This window comes from Canis lupus, chromosome 20, assembly GCF_011100685.1.
Source record: "Canis lupus familiaris isolate Mischka breed German Shepherd chromosome 20, alternate assembly UU_Cfam_GSD_1.0, whole genome shotgun sequence".
Classification (NCBI taxonomy): domain Eukaryota; kingdom Metazoa; phylum Chordata; class Mammalia; order Carnivora; family Canidae; genus Canis; species Canis lupus.
In genome coordinates this window covers 22,353,862-22,378,486 of record NC_049241.1, presented here as the reverse complement: position 1 = coordinate 22,378,486, position 24,625 = coordinate 22,353,862, and the positions used below count along the sequence as shown (strand labels likewise).

At 39.8% G+C, this 24,625-nt stretch overlaps 1 long non-coding RNA gene across 1 annotated transcript in view; it reads right to left on the bottom strand.

The window, feature by feature from the left end:
* Window positions 1-3,592: 3,592 nt before the first annotated feature.
* The window catches only part of LOC119864578, a 42,964-nt gene continuing 21,931 nt past the window's right edge, over window positions 3,593-24,625 (bottom strand). Inside the window, exons 8-10 of the long non-coding RNA XR_005374427.1 lie at window positions 15,217-15,344; window positions 8,761-8,888; window positions 3,593-4,007 (exon numbers count right to left, since the gene is read on the bottom strand). This is a non-coding gene — a long non-coding RNA (uncharacterized LOC119864578). The remainder of the gene's footprint in view (window positions 4,008-8,760; window positions 8,889-15,216; window positions 15,345-24,625) is intronic.

The window sequence follows — 24,625 nt, the reverse complement described above, 5'->3', positions numbered from 1 at the left end:
GTATTGAACCAGTGGTTCACTATACTCTCCATAGGGTGAGGAGAGTGAAAAAAACATTCTATACTATTTTCTAGACTCAGAACTTCTGATTCTTCGACTACGTTAGAGAGTGCATTGGCCCTTTTGCACGGAAAATTTGTTATGGATAGTATTCTTATAAGGAAAGCATCCATAATTCTTGTGAGATTCTCAAAGACATCTGTGATCCCAAAAGGATGAACTGTCAAATGTTTCCTAATGGGGCACCTTGGTGGCTCAGTTGGTTAAGTATCTGCCTTGTGCTGGGGTCATGATCCCAGGGTCCTGGGATGGAGCCCCACGTCGGGCTCTCTGCTCACCAGGGAGTCTGCTTCTCCCTCTCCCTCTGCCTGCTGCTTTGCCTACTGGTGCGCTTGCTCTCGTTCTCTCTCTCTCTCTCTCTCTCTCTATATATATATATATATATATATCTGTCAAATAAATCAATAAAATCTTTTTTTAAAAAAAGACTCCTACTTACTATGGGAAGTAATCATTGGTTTATGCAATTCTTCTGCCTCTCACCACCACTTTTTGAAGGAATTGCTGTCTTTCATCGTGGCTTAAATTATTCAACAGTTAAGCATTGAGAATGCATTGAATGCCAGCAGCGCAGACAAGTTGCTGGTAGCAGGGACAAGAACAAGTCAGGAAAAGCCCAGATCTCACTGACCTGAACGTTTACTGAAGAAAGGCAATGCCCAAAGCCCAGAGCAATGCTGCTCAAAGGCAGCATTGTTGATGTCCTGGTTAGAGAATTCTGTGCTGTGGGAGCTTTCCTGTACATTATAGGATGTTTAGGAGCATCCTTGGCTTCTACCCACTAGAAGCTCATTGACTCTTCCCCATAGGCTGTGATAACTTAAGTGTCTCCAGACATTGCTAAATGTCCCATGGAGGGCAAAAATCTACCCTTGGTTTATTTATTTTTTTAATATTTATTCGAGAGAGAGAGAGAGAGAGAGAGAGAGAGAGGCAGAGACACAGGCAGAGGGAGAAGCAGGCCCCATGCAGGGAGCCTGATGTGGGACTTGATCTGGAAACTCCAGGTTCATGCCCTGAGCCAAAGGCAGACGCTCAACCACTGAGCCACCCAGGTGTCCCTACCCTTGGTTTAATGTGATGAGCAGCACTAAAGGGAAGCCTGGATTTCAGTTCATAAGACACTTCCTTTAATGAGCAATTTATGCAAAATAAAGGCATTGGTTCACGCAGGGCAAGAAACATGGATTGGGATACTTAGAGAAGGATGTTCTTGTCTTGGCAATGTTACCAATTATTTTATGACCTTGGGCAAGTCATTCAGCTCATCGGAACCTCAGTTACTTTTTTTGTAAAATGGGATGGTTAGATACTTTTGGCTCTAAAATTCAATAGTCTCCTTTGGGAATCTAAATCCTTAGGAAACTATCAGGATGAAGGTGGCGAATTAGCATTTGGAACCTGCCGCTATTTTGGGAAAAATAAACACGAGGAAAGTGCTCTGCTAAATATTGTATGTCATGGCAAGAACCTTTTTATTAGAAAACATACCCTCTGGATGGGCTTGCCACATTACTTCTTTTTAAATGATCTTGTCAATTGCCTTCCTCATTATAAAGCAATCTTGTAGACTCTATTAACAGGAATTGCAGGCTGTTTATCTCTCTTGTAAATTTTGTCTTCGGGAAAGGGGGTTAGATTTATAGCCAACGACATTTTAAGAGCTCTTTCTCTTAGCCACAGAACAGATACAGCCCATGAAAGCTCCTCTTGACCACTCAGACAATATGATCTTGGACGAACTGTTCTGAAAAATAGAGCAATGCCAGTTCTGCTAACAGTGGATCTTTGATTTCTACTGTGCCAATGGTAATACGGTCTATTTGTACCTAAAAGAACACCAGAAATAGGTATCATTAAAACAACTGCTTAGCCATTAAATAGCTCTGGGTTTCAGTTTCTTAATCTTAGGGTCAGGATTCCAAATGGACAGAAAGGAGATTTGGGACTAGACATTCTCAAACTATCCCCCTATGGTCACTAGGTGCATGTTTTTATCCCTGCCTGGAGTTCATTTCCCCCAGGTGTGTGTTTGGCTGGCTTCTTCTCATTATTCAGGGACTGGCAAAAAGGATCACCTCTTAAGAAAGTATTTCCCTGCCCACTCTAGTTGAAATAGTCCTCTACACACTCTTCTGTTTTACCTGATTATTAACTGTCCTCCCTTTCTACAAGGGAAATTCTATAGGCATAGAACTTATTTTGACTTACTTATTGCTATATACCAGCACCTAGAACAGAACTGACACATAGTAGGCATTCATGAAGTTCTTCTTCTCCTTCTCCTTCTCTTCCTTCTTTCTCTTCGTCTTCTTCTCCTCCTTCCGTTACCATACATTTAGTGTAATCTTTACGATCTCCTTTCCAACTCCAGGTCATAGATATTTGACTCTGTTTTCTTTTAAATGTTTTATAGTTATTCATTTCATTAGATCTATGATACATTTTGAGTTAATTTTTTTAAAGATTTATTTACTTATTTATTTATGTGTGTGAGAGAAAAGCGAGCACACAGAGCGAGAGGGAAAAGCAGACTCCCCATTGAGGAGCCGATATAGGGCTCCATCCTGGGACCCCGACATCATGACCTAAGCTGAAGGCAGATGCTTAAGTAACTGAGCCACCCAGACAACCTGTTTTGAGTGAATTTTTGCATAAAGTGTGAGGGTAGGTAAGAGGTTAATTTTTTTAAAAACATGCATATCTAATTGTTCCAATACCACTTACTGAAAAGGCTAGCATTTCTCAGTTGGGTTGTCTTAGTCCTTTGTAAAAACCCCACAGGCCATTTCTGTGTGAGTATTTCTGGACTCTCCTGGTTCTACCGACCTATGTGTGTATCCCTTAGCCAATACCACCCTGTCTTGATTGCTATAGCTTTACAGTAAATCTTAAAACCAAGGAGTGGTTTTTTAAGACTAAGTAACTCTTGGATGAATGAATGAATGAATGAATGAATGAATGAATGAATGAAATGCTTTCCTTACCCGCTTTGCCTTTGTTAATTTCTATTAACCACTGGGATCTTAGCTCTGACACCCATAACCTCAGAGAAATCTTTACAGGTAGTCCAGGCTGTGTTACATCACTGACTGTATACTCTGGATAATACCATGAACCTCTCTGTCTTCTTGGTACCTCTTGGCTCTCATTTAGGGGTGCTGTGTCCCTCAGAGAATATTTGGCAAAGTCTGGAGACGTTTTTGGAGATCACAATTTGAGGGGAGAGGTGTAGAATTTCCCTGGTCTATAGAGGCCAGAGATGCTACTATACACCCTGCAATACACAGGTCAGCCCCTCACCAAGGAATTATACAGTCCAAAATGTCAAGAGCGCCAAGGTTGAAAAACACTGCTTTAAACAAATTGGTAATTTGACGTTTATTTTTGTAATTCCTTGCTTAAGTTCTGACTCTCCTACTAGAACGCAAAATAATTACTAGAACTTGGGATTTGAAACCCATGAAACCTTATCCAGCCACTTTAAAATTTGGACCACCAGGCAGCTCACTCAGCTGTTGACTTTGCCAGTTCCTAGATGGTGTCGATAATGAGTTATATTAGAAACAAGCCAAACATTAGTTCTTTTTAGTAGAAATGCAGCAGAGTAGATATTTAACCATTTAACTGTGTGTGTCAGACCCTGAGAAAAACACCCCGAATTGCAAAGAGCCAAACACTGAAGAGTATTCAAGTGTTGATATACTAAACGGTCAACCACAGGAACATATGCAAGTATTGTGTGGTGGCTTTATTATAAGTAAGACATGTCCTATCTTTGGCTTTGGGTATTGATGAGGGGATAAGCAAATTGACTCCAGCAGGACCTAAGCATAAGATATGTAAAAACAGCCTCCTCTTCATTTGGGAGAGTAAACTTAGTCATCTCTTCCATTTGAGGCACGAATAGAGGTTAGCAAAGAGGAAGAATGAGTCCCCACAACCACCTACAATGAAGAAAATACAGAATGGTTATGTATTGGTCAAAAGAAAGCCTGCATTGGTCAGAAACTGGTAGCTCTTTAATACCTGTAATAATGGGTAAAAGCTTCCTCCTCTTTAACTATTTCAATGAGTCCAAAGAGGATGACCCACTTTATTTGTTATGGCATCAAGTAGGTCAAAATAAAGTTAGGAAAATTCGTGTGTCCTTCAGAAATTCTTTCTAAAATTTTTAAGAAGCATCCAAAATATCCAAGGATTAAGTTTTTGGTTCGACACTTTTCACTAACAGATTCTAAGTTGATGGAAGCTTGATGTACCATAGACGGTTTGGCAGCCAATGGACTTCACTCTAATATATACATCACCAAGAGACTGGAAATACATGCTTTGAATTAGATTTACAACAAACAAACAAAAGAAAGCTTTAGTGTAATCCTCACTGCCTTTAAAGTTATCCGCAAAGGCCTCCTTACTGGCATACTTTGGGATTCAAAAGACTTAAAATGTCTGTCCTTCTCTACGACCACAATAATTTAAAGTTAGAGGCCGTTAGGAAGCAGATGGTAAAATAAACTTTGTTTATTTTCTTCTTATTTTTGATTTTAATCTTTTCAAGTTTCCAAGGACTCAAAACAGATGTTTGTGACCTGCTTTTTTTTAAGCAGTAAAGAGAAGCTGACCCAAAAGTGTTAGGGACAAATCTGTTTAATCAGTGGTTAGATTTGGTCTCTTGAGTTCCCGGATAGTCTTTTAATCATCAGGACAAATCATAACACACATTTTTAAAGAATCTTCTTTACTATGTGGACCTCTTCTCTAAAGAAGGACACTGTGTAAAAACGTCTGCATTGGTCTTGAAGCAGACCTCAACTATTCACTCTGGTGCCAATTTATAGAGAGGGTTCTATTTATAATCTCCAGAATCCAGATGACATCTTTTATCTTTCACAATCACACTTAAAGGAATAGAAATGAGTTCTCTTTTGACACCCACTCTCATACCCTTGAGCCTCCAACCTCTGGAATTTACCACTTAGGATCAGTGGTCCTCACACAGGGACAGTTTTATCCCTAGAAAACATTTGACAATGCCTGAAATATTTTTGGTTGTCACCCCTGGCTGGGGTGGGGATGGAGATGTGCTTCTGGCATTTAGTGGGTCGAAGCCAGGGGTGGGTGTTGCTAAATATCCCACAATGCACAAGCATTCCCCATAACAAAGAATTATCTAGCCCCAAATGTCAATAATGCCAAGGTTGAGAAACCCTGATCTATGATTTTTATCACTAGCATTAATGGAATCAAATGTGTGTGTGCCTGAGAGATGTTTTTTAGTAGAGTATTTTTAAAACAAGATTAGCCTTTACTTTATCTTTCAAGCAGGTTAAAATATTAATGGGGCAATCAATGATTTCCTCAATTAGGACTCCAAACATCAAGATTCCATTACTGACCTTTCAAAATAACTCCTCTATTTTGGTATCTGGGAAAACCATGTGATTATAGCTGGTGCAAGTTCCACCGGAAGAATCATCCAAGGAAATCCAGAGTTGGCACCTTCTCTAAGACTTCAGAGAGAAGGCTATTGATTCTCTAGCACCCTTCATTTTTTTTTAATGGGCTACCCATTGTTGTGGTAAGTTTTTATTCTAAAAATGCCAAAATAACTAAGTGCTGGCTCAAATGGTATCATTGAGGGTTCAGTATTTTTAGAACTGCACTATCCCTAAAGATGCAGGCCAAAGGTAATGAAGCACACACATCAATCTACTTCCTGGTGTTACTCGATAATTGTGTTCTATCTATAGGAGGTGCTTGATAAATGCTCACTGGCCAATTTGTCCTAGAATGGGTTCTCCCAGAGACAGACCCTGAGCCAAGAGTTGGGTTCTCCCATTAGACACAGTTGAAGGATGGGGGTAAAGGAGAGGAAAGGGAACAAGGTTGAGATCTCAGGTCCAGCCCCAGCCTGGGCATGATAATGGTGCAGAAACTATACCTCAGACCTTATCCCACCTGGAGGAAAAGGAGTTGGGCTTGTTATACCTCTACCAGTCATGGGCTTCTCTGGGCGAAGGGAAGAAACTCTTTGGTCCTTTGACTTTCTAGGGAGGGAGTTGCAATTTCCAAAGGCAATCCTTTGGAGAAAGTCCCGTTTGGGAAGTGTTAAGAGTCAGGCAGGAGATGCTGGTGGTAATAGAGACCTAAAGGGACCTGTGACTTGCACCGCTTCACAGTCTTGGTGCGTGATAGATCATGCAGTTTATGGAATCTGAAATCTTCCTTCATTTATGCAATGACAACTTTTTGAATTTCCACTGTGTGCCACGAGCTTTGCTGTCAGCTGGTGATAAATGGTGCACGTGAAGTGTGTATAGCAAACGGGCTAGGGCAACATTGTGCTGGAATGGGGGGGCAGTGAAAGCAACACCAAACAGCCCAGGAGAAATGATCCTGGAGGAGGCAGTGTTGAGTTTGAGACTTGAAAGATAAGAGTAAGTTAGCTTGGTGAGATGTCTAGAGTCCAGGGCCAGTCCTAGGCACAGGGTTCAAGGTGGGTGACATCCCGTTTGACACTTTGGAAATTAAACATAGTGGAGGAATAGGAAGCAAAATAGAAGCATGTGTTTCACCCGTGACTCTTTAAGCAAATAGTAGTGGGCTCTTTCCTCCCTGAAGCTGCAATTATTCCTGGGGACATCATCTTCCAGGGAGGAGTTTATATGTTTCCCAACGTTTGTCCCAGTGAGGACCAGGAAGCTCTTGGGAGCTGTTAGGTTGGAGGGTTGAGACCAGTTGGGATATCATGGATTTCATCATCAATGTAGATATTGCCAGAGGTGAGATGTCTTAAAGAGGCAGAAATAAGGACAAACCTAGGCCAAGGAAACTGCTACTCCCAACTCACTAAATGAACCATGTCTCTGGGCACCTTAGCACCATTGTAGAGTCCTGAAAGCCCTTTGCTGGGGTTGGCATTAATCCCTCGGTCATTGGATTTCAGGAGAGGGGCTGCAGTGGTTGTGGGAAACAGAGGACACAGAACAGTTAGGGACAGTGGTTTCTTATCAATTAGTATAAAGGTACTTCACTTATTTGAAAAACTAGTCATGCCCCCTATGTGTGTATCAAATGAATATGTGAATGCAGACAGATATAAGATTTTTAGAAGTCTTAAGTCACATAGTCCTTTCTATTCCTTGCTTTAGGTAGAAACGTGGGTACAGGGAACATTTTATTTTTCTATTTACTATAAGAAAAGTCATAATATAGTGGAACATGCATAAGACAAGTATAGCGAATCAAAAATAGTGAGGACTTAAAATGCTGGCAAACTGGAGAAGTGTACCCAATCTAATGGGAGTGACTGCCACTCAGCTGGAACCATGGTAATGCAGGCCCAGTACTGTCCAAACTTTGGAGTTTTCAAGGGAAACCAGAAACTACAAAATTTAAGAGATACCTCCTGATTTTTAAATATTGGTAGCTAACTTGAAAAACTTTTTTAAACTGTGTGGACCAAGCAAAAAAGATCCGTGGGCTGGATTTGACCTATGAGCCATCAGATTTTAAGGCTCTAGCTCTCTAAAGTGCCTGGGTCCATGTTGGTCTTATTGGCATTCCACTTCTTTCTCACCACTCTGTTCCTTCCTAGAATCCCGGGGTGGGGGTGCTGATGGAGCAGAGTGTCCAGTTCCCTATTACTAAGACCATCCATTGTTTCTTACGATGGTAGTCACAGCTGACACAGGTGCCAAGGAGACATTTTAGATATGTCATTCAAGTGGTGAAGATAATTAAGTCTGTTCGTGATGACATTTCTGAGAGGGAAATGGCCAGGGCTGGTGGAGATTTCACAGTTGAATTTAAGACAAGAACAACTAATCATGGTTACTTCACGAAACTGGAAAATCTGTCATCCGAAATTCTTAGGAATGATAACAAAATACTCAAGTGACCTATAAATGGCAATGCAGTTCCCTATTTACCTTGATTTATCAACCTTGTCTATGAGATGCTTTACTCCCATATGAGCCAACTCTGCTCCATGTGTGGAGACTCTAGCTTGCTTCAAAGTTGGCATTCAAAGAAACACGAGTTATAAAACAGGGAATCATATCACACAAGTGACCAAGTTACTCAAATTTAACTATGTGAGCTTGGGCAAAAGAAAAACATCCTTTCATTTACACCTTCTCCCTTCTACCCTACACACTAGACTCTGGCCTCCAATGCTTCAGGAAGAGAGAAGCCACAGTCAAAATGCAAAAGAAACAGAAGGAAATCAATTCTTGGTGTTTGATCTTCCTAGACTCTCAGCTGTGTTGATTTAAGGGCAATTAATGGATCTTCAAGGGATATTTTGAATCTATATGATTTTCTTTGGCTTATTTCCTGACGGTCAAAGCTGAACACTACATGAGATGAAACTTCTTAAAAATGACCATGATCATGACAATCACAATAATAATACTTATCACTTACTGAGTACCTTCTCTGTGTTAAACACTGAGCTAAACACATTACAACGTAGAACTCATATGCACTAGCTTATTGGACAGTCCCAGCAACTCTAAACTGCCAGGTGCTATAATTATTGCCATTTTACAGATGAGAAAACAGAAGCTTATAAACATATATAGTAATTAGTCTCGTATCACACAGTTTTAAGTGACAGAGCCAAAAGTGAAACTCATTCCTCTTACTCAAAAGCATACACTCTTCGGAGGGAATATTTATAGTTTATCCCCTTACCAGTAAAGATTCATTATTTCTTCAGTAATAGTAACAATCATGATAACAAGCTCTTGCTAAGAGCTACATTCCTGGCAGGGAACTAGGTGGTAAAGCACAGTGTTGCAACCCTGAAGTCTTCAGGCTGGCTGGAAAAAAAAAAAAAAGTGAATAAATGGCTAATGCACAAGATGAGAGCTCTAATAGAAGTCTCCCCAGAATAATAACTTCTTGGGCTTCTTTTCTTTGTGTTCTGTCATCAGTCCTAGCCCTTAGCTGTGAGACAGTTAGAAACTCCTAGGTAACTCGTCAGATCTCTGGGTAAAGAATCTTCATTGGCAAGTTATACCTCTGAGCGAGCCAGGTAGCATCTACTCACCCCTCTTAATTAGTTTTCCTGAGCTTGTTAATAACCATGGAGTCTGAAACTTTTAATATCTAATTGTTCTGACATCATCTGCAGCGATTTCCTCCTGGGGCATGATTTCCTAACGTCCTCACAGTTAAATTTAAACTTTCATTACTGAGAAGGCTGCCAAGCATTAGGCTTTGGTGAGGCCACTAAGAGGTTACAATATAGTGGTACTTCTTTCTCTCTGGAGTCTGGCTAATAACCCAACCCCGCGGAGCAGGCCTGGAAGGAATGCACCATCAAAGCTGTTGCAAAGCATGAAGCCAAGCCCAGGAACCCTGTCTTGCATAGCAGGGCTTTGGGGGCTTAGATTTCATCAGCTGAAAAAGATAAAGATTCACCTTTGGCTGCAAAACAAATGAGAATTTGTTACTGACCAGAGATAAGTTTAAGTAAAGATGATTTTTCTGTTTGACATATTTGCTGAGGCTATTTTTTCCCTTGAATTTTACAAATACACAGAATATTGCAAAGGAGAGTACTGTTGCCAATATTCTTTAGAGAATATGGTTTCCTGGGAAGTGATATCTCCAGAGGGATTGATATAGAGTTTCTGATGTCTTGTAAAATGGCCTTCATAAAGCTCTGGGAACAAGGCAATAAAGCATAGAAGGTAGATATGCCTCTGGACATCTCATGATGCTCAGTTTTCCCAAAGAAATATCCTGTTAAATCTCCAGTTATCTTATTAACATGTATTATGAAAGCCATGATTCATCGTGCATCTATGCTGTTTCAGACATTGAATAATAAGATTTCTATCCATTATCTCTAATTCCAAAGTGAGGCAAAAAATATCAGAACTCAATCTGTGTTGTGGGTCTTTCTAAAACATGCCTTCTCACTGGGACTATCATTCCCAAAGAGATGAATATTGGATTGGGGGTGAGGGAACTTAACTCTTTTGATGTTCTTCTGTTTTATCTTTCTCGCTTTACTGAAACATAATCGACACATAACGTGTTAGTTTGAAGTGTACAACACAATGATTTGATATCCATATATGTTGCAAAATGATCACCGCAGTAAGTTTGGTTAAGACACACATCACCTCACATAGTTATCATTTTTCTGTATGTGGTGAGAATTTTTAAGATCTACTCTCTTAGCAAGGTTCACGTATACAATATGGGATTGTTATCCATACTCACTGTACTGTGCATTAGAGGCTCAGAATTTATTCCTCTTCTAACTGGACATTTGTATCCTTTTTCTCAACCCCGCCAACTCCTGGTAACCACTAATCAAATCTGTTTCTATGAGTTTGGGTTTTTTTAGATGTCACATGTAAGAGAGATCATGTAGTATTTGTCTTTGTGTGACTACTCAACTTACCATAATGCCCGCTAGGCCCACCCTTGTTGTCACAAATGGCAGGATTACCTTCTTTTTAAGGCTGAATAATATATTCAATTATATAGATGCACAAATACACATATATGTTGTTTCCACATCTTGGCTGTTGAAATAATGGCACAATAAATGTGGGGGTACAGATATCTCTTCAAGATGGTGATTTCATTTCCTTTGGGTATATACTCAGAATAGGGGTTGGTGGATCATATGGTAGTTCTATTTTTCATTTTTTGAGGAAGTTCCATACTGTTTTCCAGAGTGGTTGAACCAATCTGCATTCCCACCAGCAGTGCACAAGGGTTCCTTTTTGTCCACATCCTTGCCAACACTTGTTACTTCTTGTCTTTTTGGTACTAGCCATTCTAACAGGAATGAGGTGATACCTCATTTTTGTTTTGGTCTGGATTCCCCTGATGAAGAGCGATATGGAGCACTGCTTTATGTAGCTGTTTGCTTTCTATATGTCCTCATTGGAAAAAAATGTCTCTTCACGTTCTTTGCCCATTTTTACATTGGATTATTTAGTTTTTTTGCTATTGAGCTATAGGAGCTCTTTATTTATTTTGGATACTAGCCCCTTATCAGATACATGATTTGCCATTATTTCCTTCCATTCCATGCATTGCCTTTTCATTTTGTTGACTCTTGCTTTGCAGTAAAAAGGGGGGAAAAAACTTTTTAGTGTGATGTAGTCTCATTTATTTGTTTTTGCTTTTTGTTGCTTGTACTTTTGGTGTTATAGCCAAAAAAATCATTGCCAAACCCAATGTCAAGGAGCTTTTTCTTTATGCTTTCTTCTAGGAATTTTAGTTTTCGGTCTTAAATCTTTAATCCATTTTGAGTTAATTTTTGTATGTGGTATAAGTTAGGGGACCAGTTTCATTCCTATGCAAATGGATATCCAGTTTTCCCACCATCATTTATTGAAAAGCTGATCTTTTCTCCATTGAAATCTCTTGGCTTCCCTGCCAAATATGAGTTGATTGTATATGGGTGGGTTTATTTCTGGGATCTTGGTTCCATTCCATTGGTTTTTGTGTCTGCTTTTATGCCAGTACCCTGCTATTTTGATTATGATAGCTTTGTAGTATAGTTTGAAATTGGGATGTTGGGATACCTCTGGCTTTGTTTTTTCTCAAGATAGTTTTGGCTATTCGGGGTCTCTTATGGTTCCACATGAATTTTAGGATTTTTTTTTAAATTTCTGTTTTAAAAAAATGCCATTGGTGTTCTGATTGGAATTGCATTACATGTATAGATAGACGGCTTTGGGAAGTATGGACATTTTACCAATATTAATTATTCTGATCCACTAAGATACTTACTCTTTTTGTGTACGAAGCACAGGCACACATACAATACATAAACAGATGTGCAGTGTACCTGTTGTATTAAATTTTTATGGAGAGTGGTCATTAGGAACAATAAAATGTCTAGAATGGTTCCTTGGTGGGAGTGATAATGAAGAAGAAATTGAGAAACACCACTCTAAGAGATAGCTAACTTCTAGTTTGGTTTTGTTGGGATGGAGAGAGGGGTAAATTTTGTTTTTACATTCTAATGTGACACAATGTGAGCTATTTTATCATTATGTGGTAAATCATGACTCAAAAATTTCCACTTGCATATCTTATTTCATATATTCTTATGTTAAAGATTTTTCGTATTTTTAAGTTTTGGAAGAGTATTTCTTTCCTTGGATTCACAGTCCTTTTCCATGGATCAAAGGGAGGAAGGTGTTAGTATTCTCCTGCTGCAGATAAAGCAAATGTTTTGAGCATTTTTTTAAAGATTTTATTTATTTACTCATGAGAAACAGAGAGAGAGAGAGAGAGAGGCAGAGACATAGGCAGAGGGAGAAGCAGGCTCCATGCAGGGAGCCTGATAGAGGACCCGATCGATCCTGGGACCCCAGGATCACGCCCTGGGCTGAAGGCATGCGCCAAACAGCTGAGCCACCCAGGCTCCCATGAACATTTAAGTCATTCATTTCCCTATAATCCTCACAGCTGGTTTGTGGTGGATGGGATTCAAACCAGTTCTGGGGGACGCCTGGGTGGCTCAGCAGTTGAGCATCTGCCTTAGCTCAGGGCGTGATCCCGGGATCCGGGATCGAGTCCCACATCAGGCTCCTTGTGGGGAGCCTGCTTCTCTCTCTGCCTGTGTCTCTGCCTCCCTCTCTGTGTGTGTCTCTCATGAAAAAATAAATAAAATCTTAAAAAAAAAAAAAAAAACAGTTCTGGAAGGGAACAATGCCTATACATACGGATCCATACCCCAGAATTCTCAAAGTGGTAGCCCATGGGTTATCCAGCTCACAAACATGTTTTGTGGCTAATTTGGTATTCTTAAAATATTTGATTTTGTTTTCAGCATATAAATTGGGAGACCTTTACATGAAAAATATCTGCATTTCTAACTTCTCTTTAAAAGACTAGAGGCTGTGGGCTTATATCCAACATGGCAACATTACTGATACTAAGTGGTGAATACTTTTTAAAATATGGTATTCATATCCATTTTGTTAAGTTTCCTGCTCTCCCTTTTATCTTATACACAAACCCCTTCATTCAAAGGCTCTGTAGACATTTGACCTCGTGACCCCTGATGAGTGGTGCCTCTGATCCCTTTGAGTCCCAGTGTTTTCTAACAGCCTTGTGTGTTTCTTCAGAACCTTCCCTTTTCACTCATTCATATGATCATTTTAAAGAGTAATTTATGAATCTCGTTTAATTTACTACCTTATTTTTCCTTATTTTCTTGATCTTTCTAGCAGACTAACTTACTCACTTTCAATAAAAATGAAACCAATTTTCTTTTCCTTCTTCCAATAACTATGTCATATTTCAACCAAAAAATCCTTTTAATTCATTGCTTATTTCCTTAGGGTCTCCATTTCTGAAATTCATATGCTGCTAAGCCTTAAAATATTCGTTCAGTCTCTCCCAAACTGTAGTTTTGAGCTACACTGCCAGGGCATATCAATTATACTTCACAGTTCAGAGTTTTGATTAGTGATTATGTGAAAACTTTTCCCCTCCCTCTGACCTTTTATGGGTTAAACTGAGCTAAGAGATCTATATAAAGCTCTTTCCTTCTTGAATTCTTTCCTTCCAAGTATCTTTATTTTGACTTACAGTACTTGGTGGATTAAGTGTTTGAAAAAGAAGTGGTCTGCATGCCAATTGTAAATGAAACTCAAAAACTCAAGAACCTTATCTAGGAGAAGAAGGAAATGCTCACAGAGTATAATTGGTGGGGGTGTTCCAGTCTGTCAACAGCTCCATCCCTATGAAGGCATGAGAATCCAAGAAGTAAATGCAAAGCAACACCAGCAGCAGATAAGAGGAGGCATTTTCATCCTGGAATCAAATGTCTGTGCCCTTGCACAGCAGTTTTCTACAGTTCCATGTGTTGTTGTAGTAATGCACTTTTCACCGACAACAACTGGTTTGCCAACAATGATCTAACTAACTGAAGAAAGCACAAACACTACCAGAAAACAAGCGGCTATCTCTTGATACAGCCACCATAACTCTTTCTTTTGTGCAGCTGCTTTAAGCATTCTACTTGTGTGTCAATCTACTTTTAAAATATAAATCAGAGCACCTAATTTTACGTTTTTGCCTCGATTGATTATGAAAGTACTACATTCATTGTAGGATTCTCTTACTTGCTCATTTGTTCGTTCATTCACGCATTCATTCTACAAACATTTCGTGAGCTTTTTATGTTTCCCTGTAGAGCTCTTAAAAATAGAGATGCCAGGCTCAGAGATTCTGATTCAGCTGGTGCATAGTGGGACCCTGGCATTGGTATTCCTAAAAAGACCCCCAGGTATTTCTAATGGTTCAGAATCAGTGTTTAAAGGACTCTTTTGACATAGAGCTTTTTCCAACAGAGGTGATTATTTGAAGCACTGCCATGAAAAATTTTTTAGGTTAAGGGTGGAAACAAATAGTAATGTGCCTTGGAATAAATAATAGTAATGTGCCTTAATAACTAATAGTGATGACAAATTAGTATTTGGTGAATGCCATAGGTACTAGGCTAGCTAATGCATATCAGGGGACAGTTTTTTTAATTTCTACATTTGCCCAGTAAGCTAGATATTATTATCCTTGTTCTGTGTTGAAGAAAAGATACTCGGAGAGCATGCCCAAGTTCCCACAGTTAGAGGTGAATTAACTGTTGGGATTTGGACTCCATATATCTGACTCCAAAGCTATTTGGAGTCTTTCTACTCCTTGCATTCATTCAGAACTTGTGTTTTGCACACACTGATTCAAATAACTGATTTTTTTTCACACAGCATTTTCAGGTACGTGATCTCATTCAATAGTATTGATTGCATGGTAAGCTTAAGCATGGAAGAATAGAGGCTCTAGGGCTCCAAGAAGGGGAATGAACGACTGAAAACCACTCAGCCAGCTCTGCCTAGAACTTGAGTTACATATCTTGGGCTTTTCCCACTGTGCCACTGTGCTTCTTCATGTCTTTTTCATTTTCTGACTTTGTAGGTTTAGGAGGTAATAACTGCATTGCCCTTTGGGCAACAGAGCCAGTAACACCACCATTTTGTCAGAGCTGATTGGATCAAAGGTGAACATATGCTAGATTAGGCTAATCAAATTCATTCTCCATCCTTCTATTTCCCCTTTCCCCTCTCAATGTTCAGAACTGGTACTTGAAAAAATTGGGTCAGTTACCTGCAGGTGTTGAATTCTGTATGTACATCAGTAACGAATGAAGTCCCATTAGGATGGTTTCTTAGGGACCAGGTAAACTGAGAACAGTAACAGGTGTTTATGGAGACATCGGACATATCCCCTGAATCCTGAAAGAGAGGGAAGAGTGAATAGCTCTCTTAACTTCTAAGGACTTTCTAGAGATCATTTATTCTCCATTGTGATAACTGACCTTAATTCCTGCTGTTGGGTTTTGTGAGTGACCCTTAACTTGATACAATGAACTCCTCTTCATTTGAGCAAATTAACTGTTTCCCCTGCCTTAAACAAAAAACAAAACAAAAAACAAAAACAAAAACAAAAAAAAAACCCTTGACTAAGTTAATGGCCATATTTTGAAGCACATATAAAAGTTAAATTTTGGGGCTACCTTAGACAACTTGCATTCCATACCCAAATATCCCTAGCTAGGTTTAACAATCTGGACTATTTTTACTTCAGACTGTATAAACTAAAATCAAACCAGCTTAAGGGTAAAAGGGAAATTTTTTTGGTGGTTGTAATTGAAACGTCCAGGCCTTGCTTCTGGCACGGCTGGATCTGGTGACCTAAATGATGTTGTGGGGAAAGTGCCTCTCTCCCTTTCTTAACTCTACTTTCCTCTCTGGAAACTTTACTCTCAGTCATCAGTGGCTCCTTATGTGCCAACTATTGGTTTTGCAATCTCAAAGCAAAAGTAATGGTTCTTTGCAGCCTATGGCAGGGATGCACCCATGGCTGATTGTCATTGGCTAATGCTAGGCAGGAGCGCTCATCTCCGTAGTAATCCCTGGCATGGGAAAGGAGAGTTCTCATTGGCCAGAAGTTGGGCATGACTTTACCTAGAGCTGCCAATGGGACCTGTTTGACTTGAACCACAGAGAGTGAAAGAAAGGTGGCTCCCTAGTAGGAAGGTTTCAGATTTATATCTGGAGGGGATTCTGGGCCAGCTAAAGAAAGATTGCTCATAAACTCACCTAGTTGTTAATATTCCAACATCTTTTTTTTTTACTAATACTTTGCTTTCTTAATTTTTTTTAAACATTCATCATTGCATTCTTAATTTTGGTTGTTTTTTTGTTCTCTAGGGATTTACAGCTGGTAGCTGGCAAGTTCATTATTAGCCTTCTTGTTTAACTTCTTTAATTTTAAACATGTGTGTTTTTGTGTGTGTTAATTATTTTTTTGGGCAAGTCATAGTATCTTTGTATGAGGCATCTGTTACATCTACTGGGACAATAACTTTAACACTAATTCAAACATAATGATTCAAGCTCTTGATCCACTCAGTTCAGTTTATTTTAATACCCTTTATGGTGCTCTTTGAACATTTCTTAAAAATGACAATGAACAAATCCCATGACTCCATAAACCTCAAGATCAACAAGTAACTTCGGAATCTAGACAGAAATTATGTGGGAAAATTGCATCCAATCTTGGGCAGCCCGGGTAGCTCAGAGGTTTAGCGCCACCTTCAGCCCAGGGCCTGATCCCAGAGACCAGGGATCGAGTCCCAGGTCAGGCTCCCTGCATGGAGCCTGCTTCTCCCTCTGCCTGTGTCTTTGCCTCTCTCTGTGTGTGTCTCTCATGAATAAATAAATAAAATCTTTAAAATTAAAAAAAAAAGAAAACCCAATCTCCCCTATGGAAAGTTCTGTAACTTTACCAAATCATCCCAATCACCAAATCCAAAGGACATCTGTTCAGTCCTTAGTACTTTGGAAGTCTTTGTTGCTTTGGAAATATTTGTTGATCCACCTTACTTTTTGAAATTCCTTACTTCTTTGGCTTCCATGATAACATGTGCCTTGTTCTCCTTTCATCTCTTTGCCCACTCCCTCTTTTCTTGTGATTTCATCATCCATCTCTAGCACTTTAAATATGGTGCTCCCCAAGATTCTGCCCATGGCCCTCTGACCTCCTCACTTAACTGACATACTTAATCCAGATGATCTCATCCACTTACATATTTCCATTCTCCACATATTTGCTGATGTCTCTTAAGACTAGAGCTGCTCAGCCCTGACCTCTCCTCAGAGCATTTCAGATTCATATATGCAACAGCTGGCAGACTTATTCAGATACACGTCCCCAGGCACTTCTAGGGTAACACATCCAAAACTGAACTCAGGATCCTTCTCAGAAATCCACTTCTACTTTCTCTTCACCATTGCCATAATGAAGACATGTCTCATCTTTCACCCCAACAGCCTTCCCGCTATCCTTCAGACTCAGTCCTGTTTTTCAAGCTCATTCCCAAGCTCATGTTCCAACCCATAGTTTCCTATCACTTTCAGGGTACATTCTAGTCCAGGAGACTTTTTCTTAAAGACCAGCTAGTGAATCTTTTAGGCTTGGCAGACTTACACAAAATTGAGGACATTATGTAGGCACTTATATAAATAAAAAGATAGTTATTTAAGAAAGTGCAAACCATTTTCAGGGGGATCCCTGGGTGGTTCAGTGGTTTAGCGCCTGCCTTCGGCCCAGGGCATGATGCTGGAGTCCTGGGATCGAATCCCACATCGGGCTCCCTGTGTGGAGCCTGCTTCTCTCTCTCTCTCTCTCTCTCTCTCTCTCTCATGAATAAGTAAATAAAATCTTTTAAAAAAAAACATTTTCAACTCATGGGTTGTTAAAAAAAAACAGTGACAGCCCAAATATGACTAGCAGGCCCTAGTTTGCCTTCCCTTAGTCTAGTCTGTTCTCACAGGATGCAATAGGGTCCTGCTTGATCCGGCCCCACTTTTCCTCTCTATTCTCATTTCTCACTGCTGTCTCCCTCCACTTTGCACTTCAGCAAAGCTACATGGCTTATAGGGCCTTGCATCATGCTGTTTCCTGCCTCTGGACTTTGCTCATGCTGTTTTCTCTGCCTGGTGTGCTCCTTGTCTCTACCAGACCAATTTCTATGCATTTGGTACTACTCAGCTCAAGGGTCTTTTCTTCTAGGGAGAATTCTCATAGTCTTCCCTCATCTCTTGGTTAATTTAGAGGTTCCCACAATGCCCTGGGCCTATTCCCATCATCACTCTCATCATATGGCAGCACAATGATTTTTTTTCCTTATGTCTGTATCAAGTAATAGATTGTGAGTTCCTTGATGAGTATAACTGGATCTTTTTCACTCTATATCTTCAGTGCTTAGCACAAGGCTTGGTGTGAAGCATACATCCAATAAATGCCTAGTGCCACTTAATTCTGGCATGTAGTAGAGGAAGAGTACTGTAACATAGAGTTTCTTGAAACTTTCTTGAGTTGCCATCTAACCACCTGCAGTGTCAATGGCCTATTTCTAGGGCAGGGAGACCCATTCAATTTTAATACTGTAGAACTCATTTATGGATGGCTAGTTCCCTTGGGTGGTGCATGGCCCTCATAACACCAAGGCCAGGGATTCAATTGCTATTTAGTTGAGGGTACTTTGCCTTATTGGGTGACCACGGGCTGTATCTCCAACTCAGCTGGCTGTTTCTCAGGAATCTGGAAACAGATTTGTCATTTCATTTGTCACACGAAACCATAGATTCCAGACATAGAAATTCATCACCCATGGCTGGGGAAGACTCTTCAAAGCTCATACCTTGGGCTAGAAAACAGAACATGCTCCTTGTAGGAAGTGAACTGCATATAAAAAGAATATTTAATATATAGACTAGAATAGAAAAAGAATAAACATCAATAAGTTGAAAAATGATTCAGCTATAATTCCTCAACAGGAGTCAAGCACCGTCAAAATGTGGACACAGATCTTCCTCAATAATATTTACCACTGCTCTAATTCTCTCTGTACTGTTTTGTTTCTGATATTTTTTCTTTTCTTTTCTTTTATTTATTTATGATAGTCACAGAGAGAGAGAGAGAGGCAGAGACACAGGCGGAGGGAGAAGCAGGCTCCATGCACCGGGAGCCCGATGTGGGATTCGATCCCGGGTCTCCAGGATCGCGCCCTGGGCCAAAGGCAGGCGCCAAACCGCTGCGCCACCCAGGGATCCCTGATCTTTTTTCTTTACTTACCATTATTTAGAGAGCATTCTCTCAGACCCCTAAAGCTCTTTGCAAGTGTCACTTTTAATTACTGCTTAATACCCTGTTGTATAAGCTACACTATGATCGGTTCCATCATTGGTCTTTTGTTGGAAATTTCTATTACATCTAAAATAAAAGAATGTTACATAAAAGTCTCTCTTCATTCTAACTCTCCAATTCAGGTTTAAATGTTAGTGAAATCCTTTTTTTTTTCCCTACCTAAGAAAGCAAAGTATAGCCAGCATACAGAACGGGCATTAGGGCTGCAACAAACGAGGAGATGATTTCATTCTCCCTCTTGTTTTGTAGATTAAAAAAAAAAATAGAGGTGCAGACAATGTATGATTTATCCTAGGGACCACCACCAGGGCAAGAATTCCACTGTAAACAATCCAGGGTTTGTTCCAAGAAGTGTGGTTCAGGATCATGGTGGTTCAGAGAGAAATGAAGGAACCGACGTGCGTGACTATCTTTTCTTTTCAGTGTATCAGTGCCAGGTATGTGCCATGTATGCCTCTAATTGTGGAAGGTGATCACCTTGGGTTCAATGGTATCTTCTGCTCTCTTATCTCTGTGATCTGCTGCACTCTCCCAATTCCCATCATTTAAAAAATTGTATTCCTTGCATGAAAGGGTGAAAATAAATATGAGTGTGTGATATAAATCATTTTATATGTTCCACTTATTTATTGGAACAGAAATAACTGTTAAATCCAGTTCCTTAGTAGATAGATTTGGTCCTCATTTGCCAGCAACTGAAACACAGATATGCATTCCATAACCTTTTCTGTGAAGAATCTTAAAGGAGAAAATGCCGTGAATGAGAAATAATGAGAAATAAGAGAGAATACTCACCTGAATTTGGCACTCATGAGCAAAAACACAGGCTTGCAGAATTCATATTATATCTGAGAATCATAAGCATGGCAAGAATGGAAACTAGCAGCCCTCATATATTACTTGCAGACATAAGGTTCACGTTTATTTGCCTTGGCCATCAGGTTTTTCTGAGTGGGAACGTGACCATACGTTTTCTTTTCTAGGAGCACAACCATTGCTAGTCAATATGCTGGCTAGGGAGCAAAGGATGGCCTTACAGCATATTTAATTCCATCCTTCACTTTGAAATGAAAATTGATGTCAGTTCCCCCCACCCCATCAAGCCATTTTCCAAATGCTAAACTCCTCTGTCTTTCATCAAACTTCTTCCCATCTCATTTGTCAATGTCCTTTTACTTACACAAATATTTTCTACTGAACTAAAATGAGCTCCATTCTATCTTACCCACTGCCCCATAGTAATGCTGCCTTAGTTCTTAAGAAGCCTAGGAATAGAAGGCCTCAGAAGAATTTCCAAGGAAGACAGTGTCAACCCTATTGTCCTAGGGACACTCCATGGAAAGAGAGAGAGAAATGTCCCACTTACCCCCCATCAGCATCTCCCCAGGAAGGGACAATATATGTTATTGACCGAAAGGACAGAAAACACTTTGACACTTCAAGTTCAAAAGCCTACTTTCTATGACCTCTCATGTAATTTCCTTGTAATGTTGCCAGAGAGAAGATGAAGCAGGAGTGAAGTATTCAAGAATCAAGGTAGAATAAAGTGAAGCCAACAATCCTAATTTACTGAGCACTTACTGTATGCTACTTATTGGCTAAATTCTTCACTTGCATTATCTAGTTGGATCTCCACAAAAATCCTGGAGTTATCAGTAATGTCCTCTTTTGGATAAGAAGACTAAAGCTTAGAGAATTTAAAACATTTCTCTAAGCTCACATGGAGAGTAAGTGGCACAGCTGGGATCAAATCCGGATTTCATTTGATCTCAGAGCCCTTGCTTTTAACTACTAAGTAATGTGTCTTTTTGGTAAAGTGTCCATGGAAGAGGCTGAGCTAAGAAGTGGCAACCAGTAGAAGGATAAAAGGTAGGAACTTGAGGCAAGAAAAAATTGCAGATATTACCTGGGAAGAGTGGACAGTGGTGGCCTCACTTTGGGTGTGTGGAGAAGGTTTGGAAACATATGCCCAACAGAATTCTGCTGACAGGTCCCAATGGTCCTACCCCTTTAGCTTCAACTTTGCTCAGAAGACACCAGGGAGGAAGTGGTGGTAATGAGGAATGGGAGCGACAAGGGAAGATCTCTCTGAGGAGGTGACATTTGAGCTGATTCCTGAATAAAAACAAGTCAGTGATGGGAAAATCTTAGAGCAAGGAATCTGGGAATGAAGAGAACAAGTACAGAGATTCCAAGATGTGAATAAACTGGAGTAGTTGAAAAAAAAGGAGACCCAAGTGGCTGGAACAGAGTGTTCAATGATAATTTCCCAAAAAGGATAAAAGCATGACTATACAGGTATAAAATAAACATTTGGTAGAGATTTTATTTAATTTACTAATCAGTGAGGGAACCTGACAGACATTATTGATGGTTCAAAGAAGTCACAACACCAAGTATTTATGTGGAGCAAAGGAATATTGAAATGAATGTGAAAAGGGAGGCAAAAACTAGCTTCTTCCACAGGTGGGGAAGGAAGGCAGTTGAACTTCTACCGGACAGAACAGATTTGCATGTCTAGAGACAAGAATTATTTTGCATTGTCAAAATACGGAGTTGTGAAAATAGCTTAATCAGAATCAGAATCAAATATCCTGGAGGAATGTTCTTTAAAGTCTAGATAACATAAAGCTTTCCTTTTTTTTTTTTTTTTTAGCTTTCCTTTTTTTTAACATATAGCTTTCCATGGAAGTATGAAGCTTCTCCTATAGTCAGACTGAGAGGAATCATAATAGGAGATGAAATAGAAGTAGTCAGAACTCAGATCCTGCATCGCCCGTGGACCAAGTAGTGAGTTTAGACTTTAAGAGGAACAGGAGACTATGAAAGGGTTTTAAAGCCAAGGAGGGGCATGCTCTGTTTATCCACTTGATAAAGACCATTTTGGCTGCTGGGTGAAGAACAAACTTTTATGGAGTATAGAAATATCTAAGTAGCTGGAATGTAGTATAAAAATAATTTTAAAAAAATAAAATAATTTTTTTCAAAAAAGTTAAAATTGTGATTCTCACACAGATATAAAATAAACCCTTATTAACAATTTTATTTAATTCATTAATCAATGATGCAACCTAGCAGGTGATCTAATGAGAGATGATAGTGGCTTGGACCAGGAAGTGGTGGCAGTGAAGATGGAAAGACGTGAATGGATTCAGAATGAAAGAACTGGCTCTTGTTTTTACCTAGTTTTTTGGTTTTTGGTTTTTGGTTTTTACCTAGAGTCTTATTGCTAACTGATAGTCTGAGGCAAAAAAGTCTTGGCCTCTTGGCCTCTAGGGCTGGAAAAGGAGGATAAGAAAAAGAAGACCATACATAGCCTTAGGCAGAAGTTTGGATGAATCAGCAAAGAAAAACAGGGCTGAAAGCTGCAGGCATCCACTTTTTTTCCAATGGCGGTGAGGCAAAAGCTAAACATCACCAAGATGTGAAACCTTTACCTGCACCACATGAGATGGTGATTGATAATTATCCTTATCCACACTGCACTGCTAGCTGGAAAATTCCTTCACACTTACCAAAATAATGGTGAATTCGGCTCTGCGGGGGAAATGGGACAAGAAGATACCCCCTTGAAAGAGAAAAGGGGCCAAGGTTACAATCCTTAAGTGTTCATCTGTAGAGTAGAAATCCACTCCTGACCCATTCCTCATCACTACCTGGCCCTGTGATCTAAAAACTTCCCCAGTACAAGTGTCAGCAGGAGGCCAATTACAGGAGTCTTGTTTGGGCACTGCCTGGGGGTACTGATTCCATGACAATTATCATGCCCCTGATTGACAGATGGGAAAACCAAGTCTCCGAAAGGCTAAAAGACCTGCCTAATGCCACAAAGGGGTGGGGCTGTCAGTGGAAACTGGCCCTAAGCCCTCACTAGTCCTCCCCTCGCTGTGCCAGCAGCCATCTCTCTACAATGCTGATTAGTTCAAAACAACATCAAGCTCCATTCTCTGTATCAGCACTGTGCAAATGCATTTTCTGCAATGATGGAAATGTTCTATAACCATGCTTTCCAATACATTAGCCACTAGCCACACGTGGCAATGGACAACTTGAAATGTATCCGTGAGGTGGAGGAACTGAATTTTTCATTTCACTTAAATTGAATGTAAATAGTCACACGTGGCTAGTGGTTTCCTGCGTTAAACCACGCAGTTCTATACCACAGCAAGCTGTGCATTTCTTAATAGAACTTTGTTTTGCATATTTGTTTATTGCTTTTTGTCATCCCTAACATTTGAACATTTTTTCTGTGTTTGAGGAACAGTCAGTCTACTTTCCGAGTTTGCATCTCCCTCAAGTAGAAGCTGGGAATACACTTTCCCAGCCTTCCTTGTATCTAGATGCAGGCTATGATGTAGGCTTTGCCAATCAGATGAAAGCACCTGGGAGACTCTATTCTGGTGCGGTGGTTGCAGACACTTCCAGCTGCCAACACAGGAATGGTAGAGGGTCAAGTGAAAGGGTTTCAGTTAAGGGTCAAACACAGGCAGTGCACACGATAAAGCCGATGGCCAAACACATCAGCTGTGTTGTCTCTGTTGAAGCTGGCATATAAAATCGTCCGGTTATTGTTCTTGGCTAAGTAGACCCAGCTTTATGACGGGCCACCCATACATGTAGTGAACCATCTAAAATTATTCAGTAAACTACAGCTCAGCTTAAACTAACTAGAGATATTTCTGATGTTTACAACTAAGAACTCTAACTGTAAATAGGAAAAAAAGAAACAAGAAAACAAAAACAGAAAACCTACCCAGAAAGTTTTAGCCAAGAGGGAAGGTATGTGTATCAGTCAGGGAAGATAGGTGTAGCTGCAGTAACAAATAATCCAAAACCTCACTGACTTCAAAGTTGATTTCTCATTCATGCTACACATCAGAGCTATTGTTGATTGGCTGTGTGTGTTCCATGTTTGTCTTCACTCCAAGATTCAGACTCTTGGAACAGCTTCTATCTGACACATTGTTGTTGCAGGAGAGACAAAAGAAAAAAATCAGGAGCTGGCTCTTAATGTGTCTTCTTGGAAGCCATAGTTCTATCCATGATTCATGGGCAGAAACAAGTCATTTGGCCACTCTTGAGTTCAACAGGTTCGAGATACATAAATTTCTCTCGGAAGATAGACAGGTTATTCTGGACAATAATATATTCTACAATACCTACGAATGGCTAACATTTATTGTATGACTATTTTACATCAGCCAGTAGGCTAAGCCCTTTATATACAGAATCTTAATTTTTGCGAATTAAAAAAAAATTGTTTTGTTTTGTTATCCTTCCATTTTACAGGTAAGACAACAGA